Source organism: Schistocerca piceifrons, chromosome 7 (assembly GCF_021461385.2).
Source record: "Schistocerca piceifrons isolate TAMUIC-IGC-003096 chromosome 7, iqSchPice1.1, whole genome shotgun sequence".
Lineage (NCBI taxonomy): Eukaryota > Metazoa > Arthropoda > Insecta > Orthoptera > Acrididae > Schistocerca > Schistocerca piceifrons.
Genome location: NC_060144.1, coordinates 427,824,803 through 427,839,965, shown reverse-complemented (window position 1 = coordinate 427,839,965; position 15,163 = coordinate 427,824,803).

Here is a 15,163-nt window from a genome sequence, read left to right as displayed (position 1 = left end):
CATTATTCCGCCTCTTCTACACTATGTCGGCGATTGCTGCGCAAAGAAGTTCTCCAGGTACGCGTACACCACCATTACGCTGCCAAGCAAAGATAGGGGTTACAATCGTCTGCTGTGAGACCTTCCCTGAGGCGGGGGAGGGGGGGCGGGGTCCACCGGGGGCCGAACCGCACAATAGCCCTGAAAGAGTGGTTCGGTGTGGGGTGGTGGTGGGGGTGATGAAGAGGACTGCGGTAGTCGTCGTGGGGTTGTGGACCACTGCGGCTGCGGCTTGGGCGGAGCCTTTCCGTCGTTTCTAGGCAACCGGTGAACATACAATACAAGTCAGTACCTGAAACATTCTTTCGGATAGTTTAACAGGAAGTTGGAATGTTGTTAACTGTCTAAAAAAATTATCCCTAAGCTTCTTGCATTTTCAGTAGGATATACAATGAAGTGATACAAAATATAGGCTGAAGTTGAAGTAAACAAGTAAGTTGTGTAATTTAGAGGGAACACTTGCAGAACCCTCAATACAAGTTCAGTACAGAATGACATGCATTGCTATTGGGCCGTTAGACATTTTAAATCATAGCACCTACAGTTCTCCGACCCTTTCTCATGTGGGGATGTTTGTATAGAATGAAAAGGAACGTGACTTAACATCAGAGTCGCTTTTATCAACATTCACAATAACAAGCATTCCATACTGGAGAGACACGTGTGGATCTATGGGACGTCCTAGATTCCTCGCATAATACATGATCCCGAGACTTTGTACATAGGCTTTCACGGTATAATTGGCATTTCTATTAAGCTCCCTAGGAGAAATAAAGTGACGTGCGACAATTTGCATAGAACTTTTTGTAAAAATTCGAAATCCCCTGTACTCAGTGTCCCATTTGGGGTTGGTCGAATACAACTGATGGGTCGCTCAAGAATTGTCTAAGCAATAACCATTTTAGACTGATAGCATTTCCCCAGTACTGTAGAAAAGAACTGAAGACTGTCACCTGCTTTACATATGACTAAGCCCACTTCATATACCAACAAACTGTTTTACCAGGGTAGGATAGGACGAGGAAGTTATCAGGAGAGTGAAAACTGGCGTTCTACGGATCGGAGCGTAGAATGTCAGATCTCTTAATCGAGCAGGTAGGTTAGAAAATTTAAAAAGGGAAATGGATAGGTTAAAGTTAGATATAGTGGGAATTAGTGAAATTCGGTGGCAGGGGGAACAAGACTTCTGGTCAGGCAAATACAGGGTTATAAATACAAAACCAAATAGGGGTAATGCAGGAGTAGGTTTAATAATGAATAATAAAATAGGAAGGCGGGTAAGCTACTAGAAACAGCATAGTGAACGCATTATTGTGAGCAAGATAGATACAAAGCCCACGCCTACCACAGTAGTAGAAGTTTATATGCCAACTAGTTCCTCATATGACGAAGAGATTGATGAAATGTATGATGAGATAAAAGAAATTATTCAGATAGTGAGGGAAGACGAAAATTTAAGTGTCACGGGCGACTGGAATTCGATTGAGGGGAAAGGAAGAGAAGGAAACGTAGTAGGTGAATGTGGAATGCGGGTAAGGAATGAAAGAGGAAGCCATGTGGTAGAATTCTGAACAGAGCGTAACTAAATTACAACGAACACTTGGTTCAAGAATCATGAAATAAGGTTGTGTACATGGAAGAAGCCTGGGGATGATGGATGTTTTCACATACATTATGAAATGGTTAGACAGAGATTGAGGAACCAAGTTTTAAATTGTAAGACATTTCCAGGGGCAGGCGTGGAGTCAGACCACAATCTATTGGTTATGAATTGTAGATTAAAACAGAAGAAACTGCAAAAAGGTGGGAATTTAAGGAAATGATACCTGGATAAACTGAAAGAACCAGAGGTTATAGATGGCTTCAGGGAGAGCATTAGGGAACGATTGACAAGAAAGGGGGGAAAGAAATACAATAGAAGAAGACTGGGTAGCTTTGAAAGATGAAATAGTGAAGGTAGAAGGGGCTCAAGTAGGTAAAAAGACGACGGATGATAGAAATCCTTGGGTAACAGAAGAAATATTGAATTTAATTGATGAAAGGAGAATATATAAAAAAGCAGTAAATGAAGCATACAAAAAGTAATACAAACGCCTCGAAAATGAGATCGACAGAAAGTGCAAAATGGCTAAGCAGTGATGACTAGAGGACAAATGTAGGGATGTAGAGGCGTATATCACTAGGGGTAAGATAGATACTGCCTACAGGAAAATTAAAGAGACCTTTGGAGAAAAGAGAATCACTTGTATGAACATCAAGAGCTCAGATGGAAAACCAGTTTTAAGCAAAGAAGGGAAAGTAGAATGGTGGAAAGAGCATATATAGGGTGTGTACAAGGGCGATGTACTTGAGGACAAGCTGGCCGGAGTGGCCGAGCGGTTCTAGGCGCTACAGCCTGGAACCGCGGGACCGCTACGGTCGCAGGTTCGAATCCTGCCTCGGGAATGGATATGTGTGATGTCCTTAGGTTAGTTAGGTTTAAGTAGTTCTAAGTTCTAGGGGACTGATGACCTCAGAAGTTAAGTCCCATAGTGCTCAGAGCCATTTGAACCATTTACTAGAGGACAATATTATGGAAATGGAAGGGGATGTAGATGAAGATGAAATGGGAGATATAATACTGCGTGAAGAGTTTGACAGAGCACTGAAAGACCTAAGTCGAAAACAGGCTCCGGGAGTAGACAACATTCTATTAGAACTACTGATTGCCTTGGGAGAGCCAGCCCTGACAAAACTCTACAGTCTGGTGAGCAAGATGTATGAGACAGTCGAAATACCCTTAGACTTCAAGAAAGGCTATTTACAAGCTGTACAGAAACCAGATGGCAATTATAAGGGTCGAGGGGCATGAAAGGGAGGCAGTGGTTCAGAAGGGGGTGAGACAGGGATGTAACCTATCCTCGATTTTATTCAGTCTGAATACTGAGCAAGCAATAAAGGAAACAAAAGAAAAATTCGGGGTAGGAATTAAAATCTATGGACAAGAAATAAAAAGTTTCAGATTCGCCGTTGACATTGTAATTCTGTCAGAGGCAGCAAAGGACCTGGAAGAACAGTTGACCAGAATGGAGAATGTCTTGAAAGGAGGATATAAGATGAACATCAACAAAAGCAAAACGTGGATAATGGAATATAGTCGAATTACACCGGGTGATGCTGAGGGAATTAGATTAGGAAATGAGACACTTCCAGTTGTAAAGGAGTTTTGCTATTTGGGGATCAAAATAACTGATGATGGTCGAAGTAGACAGCATATGAAATGTAGACTGGCAATGGCAAGGAAAGCGTTTCTGAAGAAGAGAAATTTGTTAACATTGAGAATAGATTTAAGTGTCAGGATGTCGTTCCTGAAAGTATTTGTATGGAGCGTAGCCATGTATGGAAGTGAAACTTGGCTGATAAATAGTTTAGACAAGAAGAGAATAGAAGCTTTCGAAATATGGTGCTGGAGAAGAATGCTGAAGATTAGATGGGTAGACCACATAACTAATGAGGAGGTATTGAATGCAATTGGGGAGAAGAGAAATTTGTGGCACAACTTGACTAGAAGAAGGGATCGGTTGATAGGACTTTTTTGAGGCATCAAACGATCACCGATGTGGTATAGGAGGGCAGCGTGGAGGGTAAAAATCGTAGAGGGAGACCACAAGATGAATACACTAAACAGATTCAGAAGAATGTAGGTTACTGTAGGTACTGGGAAATGGAGAAGCTTGCACAGGATTGAGTAGCATGGAGAGCTGTATGAAACCAGTCTCTGGACTGAAGACCTCAACAACAACATCACCGCTTTTTTACCAGACTAATTTATGTCCCTGAAGATTCTACAGTTCCCGAGTTCCACACATTCATGTGCACATCCCTGTTAAAGATAAATCCCAACCGTAAATTCTTCTAGTATGTTACGTAAATGCTCACTTCAAATAAGTGGAATGCTTCTTTGTGCTCATTTGTAAGCCTCTTACCTAAATGCATCAACTTGTATGATCAGGAACCCACTTCTTAAAACTTAAACATAGCCATATGGTTTACTTACATTTACCTCAATAACTAAGAACGGAAAAATAAATAAAATTGGCATACGTATTACAGCCTCGAAGTAGAGGAAAACCTCAGTCAGCTCACAAAGCCTAACCACAGGGATATCTTGTCTGTTTCACCTGATGCCACCTTTTCTCCTTATCACTTCTCTCCCCTCTTTCGAAGGAGGTGTTGGCAACTGAGGCAGTGTTTCAGACGCATGCTTAAGTGGATGGATTCGCCCTTTAGACATATTTGTGGTATGAATCAGGAGTTGCAGTTGTACCTTAGCTGGAGATGTCATCTGTGTTACTTGATAAGGTCTTGGTACCATGCATCAGATTTCTTCGTTTTATATTTTGGCTCATAGACGTTATTCATGTTCTCAACCTAGCGCCATATACTCTTCAATGTTTTGGCATAATCTGTGACAGGGATACCATACATCTGTCACATGGAGCTGTTTTCACAATTCAAAAGAGAATGGCGTATTTTGAACATAAACAACCCCATATGCTTATAAGCTTATACTCCCATGTACCTTTGAATTATAGGATGCCACTGTGTGGTATAATAGACTGTCTCAATTACGGTGATGACTATTTATGTAATAACTCAGCATTTTTTCTGTTGTCCTGTGTATGCATTCTATCCTCCCATTTTCTTGCAGATACGGTGCCCTAGTCCATATATTTTTCATAAATAGAGGTCGATACTGGCGTCCTGTTTTTCAATATCCAGTTATTAACCATTGCCTGAGTTATTTTTTCCATTTGCTGAATTGATTTGGCGCAACACTCACGAACACAAACTGTGAATAATAATCATTTAATGTTAAAAAATACAGATTCACCACTAGAGTCTGTACAAAGGAACTAAGAAAGTGTACCAATCATTTGGAATGGTCTGCTGACCTTTGGGAATCTTTTCCAAATTTAGAATCTGTTAACAAATAAGGTCAACTCTTTGTGCAAGATGCACGCAGTTTCTGATGTACTATTCCACTTCATGCTTATATGTTCTCTATCGACAGTTGTCTGGAATGCATCGTACGGTAGTTCACCAACCTCTTTGCTCTGTCAAGCCGGCCTCAGAACTTCATTATGTAAATTAGCCATCACAACTACGTACCAATCATGCCTTGCATGTTTGTATAACACTCTGTCAGCAACTCTGAACTGCACTTGTATCACAAATTGCTGTCAGCTTCCATCAGCGGTCTGAGCCTTTTGCCGCTCATCTGCACATAACACTGTGTTCTGTGGCATGTATCTTGCAAGTCAATCTGTCTGCTATACCGAGACTCCCCAGCCCAATGAAGGGAAAAATCACTTAACTGTAAGGCCACTGAGTCAAGCATCTAATCATGAAAGCCTATGACCCATTTCAGTGCTAAGTGATCTACACTCCTGGAAATTAAAATAAGAACACCGTGAATTCATTGTCCCAGGAAGGGGAAACTTTATTGACACATTCCTGGGGTCAGATACATCACATGATCACACTGACAGAACCACAGGCACACAGACACAGGCAACAGAGCATGCACAATGTCGGCACTAGTACAGTGTATATCCACCTTTCGCAGCAATGCAGGCTGCTATTCTCCCATGGAGACGATCGTAGAGATGCTGGATGTAGTCCTGTGGAACGGCTTGCCATGCCATTTCCACCTGGCGCCTCAGTTGGACCAGCGTTCGTCCCAAACATGCTCAATGGGGGACAGATCCGGAGATCTTGCTGGCCAGGGTAGTTGACTTACACCTTCTAGAGCACGTTGGGTGGCACGGGATACATGCGGACGTGCATTGTCCTGTTGGAACAGCAAGTTCCCTTGCCGGTCTAGGAATGGTAGAACGATGGGTTCGATGACGGTTTGGGTGTACCGTGCACTATTCAGTGTCCCCTCGACGATCACCAGTGGTGTACGGCCAGTGTAGGAGATCGCTCCCCACACCATGATGCCGGGTGTTGGCCCTGTGTGCCTCGGTCGTATGCAGTCCTGATTGTGGCGCTCACCTGCACGGCGCCAAACACGCATACGACCATCATTGGCACCAAGGCAGAAGCGACTCTCATCGCTGAAGACGACACGTCTCCATTCGTCCCTCCATTCACGCCTGTCGCGACACCACTGGAGGCGGGCTGCACGATGTTGGGGCGTGAGCGGAAGACGGCCTAACGGTGTGCGGGACCGTAGCCCAGCTTCATGGAGACGGTTGCGAATGGTCCTCGCCGATACCCCAGGAGCAACAGTGTCCCTAATTTGCTGGGAAGTGGCGGTGCTGTCCCCTACGGCACTGTGTAGGATCCTACGGTCTTGGCGTGCATCCGTGCGTCGCTGCGGTCCGGTCCCAGGTCGACGGGCACGTGCACCTTCCGCCGACCACTGGCGACAACATCGGTGTACTGTGGAGACCTCACGCCCCACGTGTTTAGCAATTCGGCGGTACGTCCACCCGGCCTCCCGCATGCCCACTATACGCCATCGCTCAAAGTCCGTCAACTGCACATACGGTTCACGTCCACGCTGTCGCGCCATGCTACCAGTGTTAAAGACTGCGGTGGAGCTCCGTATCCCACGGCAAACTGGCTGACACTGACGGCGGCGGTGCACAAATGCTGCGCAGCTAGCGCCATTCGACGGCCAACACCGCGGTTCCTGGTGTGTCCGCTGTGCCGTGCGTGTGATCATTGCTTGTACAGCCCTCTCGCAGTGTCCGGAGCAAGTATGGTGGGTCTGACACACCGGTGTCAATGTGTTCTTTTTTCCATTTCCAGGAGTGTATTACTATTTTAAAGCATAGGACTTATAAGGAGCAACCAAGAAGATACCACAGATCAAACCGAAGATTCCTCGTTTAAGTTCTAGTTTTGCTCGTCTTAAGGACCACAGGTAGCGGTTGTTAAGGTAAGCATTATAAATACCGGGTGATTAAAAAGTCAGTATAAATTTGAAAACTTAATAAACCACGGAAGAATGTAGATAGAGATGTAAAAATTGACACACATGCTTGGAATAACATGGAGTTTTATTAGAACCAAAATAAAAACAAAGTTCACAAAATGTGCAACAGATTGCGCTGGACAGCAAAACGTCAGTGACTGCGCATGACATTTTCATCATGTTTGGTCTTCCAGGTCCCCAGACCTCAGTCCGTCCGACTATTGGCTTTGGGGTTACTTGAAGTCGCGAGTGTATTGTGATCGACCGACATCTCTAGGGATGCTGAAAGACAACATCCGACGCCAGTGCCTCACCATAACTCTGGGTATGCTTTACCCTGCTGTTCACAACATTATTCCTCGACTACAGCTATTGTTGAGGAAAGATGGTGGACATATTGAGCATTTCCTGTAAAGAACATCATCTTTGCTTTGTCTTACTTTTTTATGCTAATTATTGCTATTCTGATCAGATGGAGCACCATCTGTAGGACATTTTTTAAACTTTTGTAGTTTTTCGGTTCGAATAAAACCCCATGACATTCCAAGCGTGTGTGTCAATTTGTACCTCTCTATCTACATTATTCCGTGATTTATTCAGTTTTCAAATTTATACTGATTTTTTGATCACCCGGTATTTTAGCATATGACTAGTAATATTACGAAAATAATCGACGCAACGCATTTTGCTTGTCAAGTTCCAATCAACTTGGTCTCTAATTAATCCTACAAAAGAACATTTCAAAGCACTCACGGTCAAAATGTAGAACCGAATAAACTTATTCGGAGTTCCTGTTTATGTATTTTGATCTTGAGTGCTTGTGAGGTGCATTTTTATAGGACTAAATTAGACAGACAGATGATGGGAGTTTGACTCCTGTATTATGTAGCTGTGGATTACATTCCTAATATAGTGGCTGTACTCTGAAATATTTGAAACAATATTTCATTTAGTATGAAAATAATTCTTCTCTGCCTTATTTAATTGTTCAGAAGCGCAAGCTATCAGCTGCCCTGTTTCCTCTATTTTATGGCTCAATAAACCCCATAAAGTGTGATTGCTGGAATCACATGTTTATGTAAACTGTTTATGATACTGTGGGAAAGTGAGGACAGGACGAGTGGTCAATGAATCCTTCACTCACACAAAGGTTATCTTCCATCTGGAGTGCAATGGAATTCAACCACTTCTCTTGCTATTTCTGAAAATTTTGGCAAAATCTTCCTATAATAGTTAGACACACCTAAATGGAACTGAAGCTCTTTCTTTACACTAATATTTGGGAATTCCCACTCATTCGGTACAAGGTGGGAGTCGGTTTCCGAACTATCCTGTCTGATAATATGACCCAAAAAGTATACTTCATCAAATACAAATTCACATTTTTGTAAACTAAGTGCTAATTGTGTCAATCATAACAAACTAAAGATATCACGAAAACGTTCTTAGAGAAGAATGTAATGTCATCGATTATACTACGCAGTGTTTCAGTTTCAAATCTCATAGCACCGTGTCTAATAGGTTTTGGAATGTCACCAGTACGTTCTTTAATCCGGAGGACACTTGCCAGTACTAAAATAATGACCAGATGGAACCATAGAAGCTGTGTTGGGTCGATTCTGTGGTACTACCTCTGACTGGAGGTACCTATTTTACAAATCCATTGTTATAAAATAACGGCAGTGCCCCAGGTTATCTAGGATCTCTGTGGTGTTAGGCGTTAGGTACACGTTCGTGACTGGAAGTTGATTTAAATGTCATAAGAAAATCTGTCATTCTGAGCTCTTAATGGGTGTAATTACTACTGGAGTCCCACTTGGGCTGAAGCACCCTCCTATAATCCTATAATGGAATTGCTGATTAAGAAATTCCTTCGTCGATGGCTGGAAATAACGTGGAAGTCGCAATGGATATGTATACACCAGTGGTTCATTCTCAGTCGGAATCCTAAGTTGCCTTAGCAGCATAGCTGGCAATGTCTGGGAGGGTTAAAGAATTCTGTGCATTCTTCTAATAATCTTTCTGCCTCCTGCATGTCATTTCGTTCCAAATGAGACACATCCCCCCCACAGAGGAGATAAATCAACATACTTATACAGCGTCGAACACTGTTTCCTAAAATCCTTATGTAGCTCATCCTCCTCCAATACTTCCAAGTCAGATATCAGTGCACCCCCTGACAGCTCCACATCTAGTGAAGTAAATTGCCCACACTAACGGATACTTCCTGACTTCTCTCAACTTCTCGCACATAAGGGAAACTGTGGTGTACTAAAGGTTGCGCTATATCCAATTCGTCATGTTCCGAGGCTCCTTATATCCTACAGCACTATATCGGGCGAGTCAAGGGCTTTGGATGTAGTTCTGTAACTTATCCGACATCTGTACATGCCTTGCACCAGTTCGATTGTTTCGACAGTAAACCTGAGATAGAACCATGTCACATCCAGATGCATTTGCACCTTTCTAGCTCAATCGTTCTAGGTCAACATTGGCATGACGTTCATCTGGAAGTGTGTTCCAAGAATGACACCATAGATTATGTCAACCTTACGGAGAAGTACTTTCATACAAGTCTAAAACGAAGGATTATTCAAATTTGGCATACTAGTTGAGCCCCGACATGCTACATACACCTGCTGTCCCATATGTGTCTTTTTGTCACATAAACGGTTAAGCAATAGCCGGCCACATATTCCACACCAAGGTGTCTTGCGCCTACATTTACGGAGGCGGCAAAATGACAGCATCATTCCATCTCTCGTTTGACAGCTGGGTGCGAACACCTTCCTGTAACCACCTTCCTTGCGTTCTCGTAAATCGATGTTAACTTTTGGCATTTGAACTACCTCATCAGCAAGTGCCTGATCACTTCCTAAAAGGATACACTAGTACTCTCAGTAACTGAAACCATTTCACTCAACTATTACTACAAGCAGCAGACAACACATCGCAGAAAAGAAACAAAAGAAAGGCAAGACAAATGATACCATAACATACGGAAGAATCTTGAAGCACGCTCGTACTTGAACGAGGGGCGTTCAATAAGTAAAGCACATTTCTTTTTTGGTAAGCATGTTAGTTTTTTTTCATGATTCCAATACATTCTATTACTGATCATTCTTTTGGTGACAAAACTCAATTTTCAATGCGACTGTCTCTTGCCACCTTACTGAAAGAGTCTGTACGACCACATGGTACTATTTTACTGATCGATAACGGAGACAAAGTCTTGCTGTATGAGCAACTTTACCGTCATGCACTTACTGTTTCGCGCTGAGTGCAGCCTTCATTGCAAGTCGAGGGTGCGAGACCCGGGCTGCAGGTGGATGGGTAAGAAATGTCCAATGAAGTTTTTGGAGCTTCTCTCGGGTGCGCCGATTTGTGTGAGGCCATGCGTTTCCATGGAGAAGGAGAAGCTCGTTTGCATACTTGTGGCGACGGACACGCTGAAGTCTTCAATTTCCCGGGAGCCGACCGGCACGCGGCAAGTCAGAAAAGTTCGCTCGACCTTATTGCAATGATGACAGACACCTCACCCAACGGTTCATATCCAAAGGAACTTTGCATCGTAATCAGAGTACCGCAGGCACTGCAATATCTTATTTACCCGCCGATACTGGGCAAGCGACTTTCACGTACAACGTCTGAATTGTAAGGGAATGTAGGATGTTCGAGCTACAGATGTAAACGCATGATTGACGATATGTGAAGTTTGGGTCTGGCAGTGAGTCGTGCATGGAAGCCAAATGGTAAGACGACTGCTCGAGGTAAGTGGAAAATCCGGGATCGGGTCCCGGTTCGACACGAATTTTCATTGACCTCATTCCACTGTACAGTTGATGGTAGTCTTTATTCTAACTTCATTTGATGTGTTTCGTAATGGCTGCGGCCGCTGCAGTGTCTGTTCTTTGGACACGCATGCATCTCCAAAGGAACTTTGCATCGTAATCGGAATAACACAGGCACTGAAATATCGTACGTATCTAATGTTTAAAGCCGAATTAGTGGATTTTGCACCCGTTTGTTTACCGCTACCCACTCTGGAAGCGAAATGTCTCACACCCCAAATGTATTGACAAATTTACACTTTTCGATTTTAAATGTATACACAAATTCATTCCCATGTTAGTCTGCTGTTAGGCTCACATCAAAAATTGAAAATAGTTTTCTTTTTAGTTATTGTTTGAAAGTTTTATATTGTAGGAAGTATCACGGATTCTTGTAATTTGTCCAACTTTCAACTTCATCACTTGCTGCATCATAAACGAATCTTACAGCACAACAAGATATTCCTTGTTCTCGCGTTTCGGCAATTGATTGCAGGTTTGGTTTCCAGTTAAATACCATTCAGTATCTCAGGATATCTGTGTACATCGGGGCTGCAGTAATAAAACTGAATATGGAACTGCCTGTGGAAACTTTCACAAACATTAATGTTTCTCTGTCAATCACTGTTTAGTTCTGCCCACATGAATGGATGAGTGAATGCGTTTTCGTGTATACAGCGTGACTCAATCCTTTTGGCTTACACTGAAACAGGTGATAATGCGTGCACAGTTGATTGTATTGAATAGGGAACCAATGTTGGGAAACCAATACTGATTGTGTTATGAACATACATAGCATACACTGCACAATGTGACGGATCTCGTGATTTTGGTATTTCTTGACTAGTTGATATTGGTTAGTCATCGTTAATGTTTTACTCTTTCTGATCTCACAGTGTGGCAATAGTTAACTTTCTTTGTGAGAAGATGCCACAAATTACTGTCTTTAAAATTTGTCGTAAAACAGTGTTCCTAGTAGATTTGACTTTGTTTATTGCTCGTTCAGAGGGCTGTTGCCTTATATTTTATAACAAGTCGTTCGTTTTACAGCTTTTCATGTAGATTACGAAACATATTACACATTGCAAACAGCAAGTATTGTTTACAGCAATTACAACTGATCTGAGCCAGCGAGGTCTGAAAGCCTCGGACCTTCGAACTTCTAGCCTTTGCAGTCCCGGTTCGCTACAGTGCGATTTACAGATTAATATTTCTCAATACTGTTTACAAAAACACTATAACTATTATGTATATTGTGGAAAGCGCCTTGGTGTGTGATCGTTAAGTATGTTACGTCTTTGGGTTATTAATTAACCTTCACTTCCTATATTACGTGTCTTGAATTGTACCTGTTATGCTGCTTGTATACTAAGTGTTCAGTTACAACTGGTATGTTATAGTAGAGAGATAATGAGGGCGGTATGGATATAGCTGCTGTTTATACTTAAGCTAGAACGGGTTTACAGGATTGATTGCACTACACTGTTTATTCTGAAACAGTTTATTTATTTTAGATGTTGTGTAAGGTTATCTATGATACGAGTTGGTGAAAGTGTTTGCTGCTTGAGTGAGTGTGTCTGAGGTCTGTGTTGGTACGCGAATTGAAACTACTGTCTTACGTGCTTCGTGTGTGTCGCAGTGTTCTGTTATACGGCCGTTTCTGTCAGTATTCGTTATGTAATGCCTTGGGACATCATCAACGATTTTATTTACTATTTCCAACTCTTCATGTCATTGTTGTACTGCGTTGGTGCCTGGTGTGCTGGTGTGCTGCTCTGTATCGATGACAATGGAAAAGTGTGAGTTCTGGGGATCCACGTTTGCCACGTGTACAAGTAGCATTCTGGTTGCAGCCTCCGCGGTGTAAGTGCCCAGCTTAAGGGCCGTGACCTGTCAGGAAGTGAATCATACCCCAGCTGGGATTGATATGGTTGTCTCAGACGTTCCCTGATGTCCGGGAATAATTGATACACCCTTCGGCCCTTATCGCTTAATTACCATTCCCTTTGCCAGGTATCCGCTCGCCATTTAACGAGTTGGCTCTTACCGGTAATTTCCTGTCTGGTAATCTCGATTACCTTCTCTTGTCTCCCCCTCCTCGGCCAGTACATTGCAGCCCGAAACCGAATTGTTATGTCGATAGGGAAGGTCCCAAGCACCATGCAGCGTTGCTAAGACTAGTGGCGTCTTCAGCCACTCTGTTTATATTTCGAAGGGTTCCCTCCAAATGTTGGTTAGGAGCTGTTTCTGCACGTGTGTCTTCTAATCCCCTTCTCGTGTTTTTGTAACTCTTGTTTGTAGCGTTGTTTTGCTTCGCAGAACTGTATGAGTCTGACATCTCTGACCCTGTGTTGTCTCTCCTCGATAACAGTTCCATTTGTCCTGAAAGCGCCTTACACCGGGGAAATTACCTTCCCTAGTCACACGATGTTCAGATTCGTCACCAGATGTACTTGGTGGGTCCATGCACGCTCGACGAAATGGACCACATATTCAAAGAGCGCACAGTGCTACGTCCTCAGTACGTGTAATTGTACCCTGATTTGCGTTATGTTGAGTCTGACCAACTTGCCCACGATCTTGGCAGCTCTGATGTATTCGTCAGAGGGCAGAGGGAGGGAAGATATCGTGTTGTCCGTTATCTACGGATGCTAATGTTGTGTAGTTCTTTCGTTTGATTATTTTTGTAGTGGTCCTTTGAGTAGTATATAAACTGTTTTGTATAGAGCCATGCGAAGAAGTGTATTATGTTTGTACCACTGGCTGATACCTGTGAGAAGCGCTGTTAACCGGGATTCGAGTTCCGCCCTTCACTCCGCGGAGACCACCACCAGAAGGTAATTTGTGTATGCCATCGCCCCGTTCGCACGGTTATCTCCATCCAGTTGATGTAGGAGGGTTTCAAACGCGATGTCCCAAAAGACGGCCCACTGATCATTGTGGGCAACCTTTGGCGGTTCTTTTAATCACTTTCTGATTTACCGCGCGCCATACAACCACCCTGTTTGTACAATAGTCCAAGGCTATCGTTGAGAGCCTTATATACCGACATCACTCTGAGTCTTGAAAAAATTGCGGGGGAATGAGAGATTATCAAAGGCTCCCGAAATGTCTATAAGAATAGCAACTACGTATTTTGTTTCCTACATTGTTAACAGTGGTTAGTACCTTATTTAGTGCATCATCCATAGACTTTTTCCGCCCTGAAACCGAATTAGTGCGGACTTAGGCCAAAGAGCTCCCAGTGCATTTGCAAGCGATCGCACAGAAGCCGTTTCTGGACCTTGGCCAAGGTGTTAATTGAGCATACAGTTCTATATGTTTTTAGATCTGAAGGGTCCTTGTCCTCTGAGTTTTTAATTATGACGGCATTTGCTGTTTCCAGACCGCGGGAACCCTCACCAGCCGTAAAGCTTCCTTGGGTAGATCCGAAGTATGGAACAATCTGCGGAACGTCAATTTCAGTGTCTCGGAAAGGATGGCATCTGACCCAGGGTTTTTTTTTTTTTTGTCCTGTAGTTTGGCAATCGCAAGCGCGACCTCCTCACATGCAAAGGGAATAACGACGGTATCATTTTGATAGCAAGAGTTCATTGAGGTTCGTTGTCAAGTATGACTCTTTTCATCCGACTCATGATCGTCATCGGAGAATAGATTGTTTAGCAGGAATTCTGCAGGACTTCTCCATCCCTCTGTTAATTTGCCGCCATGTCGTCTCAACGTTGCTAAGACTAGTGGCATCTTCAGACTCTCCGTTTGTATTTTGAAGGGTTCCCCCCAAATGTTGGTTTGGAGCTGTTTCGCTGTTTCTGCACGTGTGTGTTCTAATGTCCTTCTCGTGCTTATTGTAACTCTTGTTTGTAACGTAGGTTTGCTTCCCTGAACTGTATGGGTTGGACGTCCCTCGCCGTTGTCGCTCCTTGATGCCACTTCCATTTGTTTCTTCCTTCTTTGAGCAGCCTTGTTAGCCTGCTAATCAGTGGTATGTTTAGCTCTCGTCATGTGTCAGCGGTCAGAATTCCAGCCGTTTTTGTAGTAAGTCGGTCAAAATATGTGCTTTATAATCTACTGATCCCTCAACTGCATGTAGGGGGAAGGTTCAATCATCTGTCTAAACTCTGCCCAGTCCGTCTTATGAAATAACAATAGTTGCTGTCTCTCCTTCGTAGGTGGGTATATTTGTGTGTCTGTGTTCACGATGACAGCATTGTGGTCGCTGTGAGCAACGCGTCCATGACCTTCCACCCCCTTATAAGTGGAAGTGCATTTGTATTTCCAATTGTTATGTCAATCCTGCTGGTGGCTCCGGATGGTGCTATGTAGGTGC